Source organism: Myotis brandtii, unplaced genomic scaffold, assembly GCF_000412655.1.
Source record: "Myotis brandtii unplaced genomic scaffold, ASM41265v1 scaffold374, whole genome shotgun sequence".
Taxonomy (NCBI): Eukaryota; Metazoa; Chordata; class Mammalia; order Chiroptera; family Vespertilionidae; genus Myotis; species Myotis brandtii.
In genome coordinates this window covers 7,224,320-7,225,469 of record NW_005364372.1, presented here as the reverse complement: position 1 = coordinate 7,225,469, position 1,150 = coordinate 7,224,320, and the positions used below count along the sequence as shown (strand labels likewise).

Below are 1,150 nucleotides of genomic sequence, written 5' to 3'. Positions count from 1 at the left end.
CCCCCGCCCCCCAACCCTCCCCGGCATGTTAATTTTTTTAAGTTAATTTATTAATAAAGAAGCTCATATATTACTAAATCAAAATTTTAACAGCATTTCAATACAATTGGTTTTTTAACCAGTAAAACTGTTAGTCTGTGTATATTTTTATGAATTTTAAAATATTGCTCCCAGAAGTGTCTGTAGATTTTGCCAGATTTGCAAAAGAGGACTTTAGCACAAAAATGCTAAGAAACCCTACCTTAGAGTTGAATTTGCCTTTGACATTGTAAATCTTTCTTGAATGTTGTTTGTGTCGCATTACTTTGTATACACAGGTAATCGGAGATACGAATGTAAAAATCTGAAAGTCAGGCGTAAGGGATATATTCAAGAGCACAGGAACAGCACAGCTAATAAGCGGGTAGTATTTATTCAGAGCTTAATCTCATTGTTTTGACAGTTATGCCCTGTTAATATGTCTCATTATGTAATTGGTTCAGACTGCCATATGTGAGGGAACAGAAGAGGATGCTTTACAAACACAGCCCGACTGTGGGCTGAAGCATTTCAGCATTTCATGGAATAGAGTGTGCACTGAAGTGAGAGGTAGGGGGCAGGGCAGGACATGCTCCTTTGTGCCTGGTGTCCAGCAACATGCCATGACACTGTGGGAGGCCGTGTCCTGGAGTCCACTCTTTGACTCAGGGGGGACACTTTGTAATAACTATAAATTGCTAATTACCTAGCAATTCATCTGGTGAGTCCTTAGTTGGCAGCGTGAGACCGAGCTAGCTATGGAGCTGTACCTTCAAGTGTGGGTAGACTGTCTGCCTTCCAGTGCTGTTTCACTTATCTAGTGACCTTGGAAACACGCTTAAGGATCTAGAATAAACTTTTAAGAAGCCAAGGTATATATGAAATCAACCCACCAAAGTGAATGCTTCTAGGATTCTTCCTTAACATGTCCATTTATTGCCCCTGATTTAGAGGATTTCCCACAAATATCAATAGCTGTTTTCCTGGACTTCCATAAACTAGAAAAGGGAGTGAGTGGAGAGAGCTAAAGCAAAATTTTATTAATATGGAATCTGTGTTTCACAGTACATGTATGCAAACATTAATACAGACTCTTAATACCTTAAGTAACATATTATGCAATTATAGGTAT

At 39.0% G+C, this 1,150-nt stretch overlaps 1 protein-coding gene across 4 annotated transcripts in view; it reads right to left on the bottom strand.

Annotated features, from left to right (window-relative positions):
• The window catches only part of DGKB (diacylglycerol kinase, beta 90kDa), a 543,595-nt gene that overhangs the window by 44,686 nt on the left and 497,759 nt on the right, over nt 1-1,150 (bottom strand). The window lies entirely within an intron of this gene.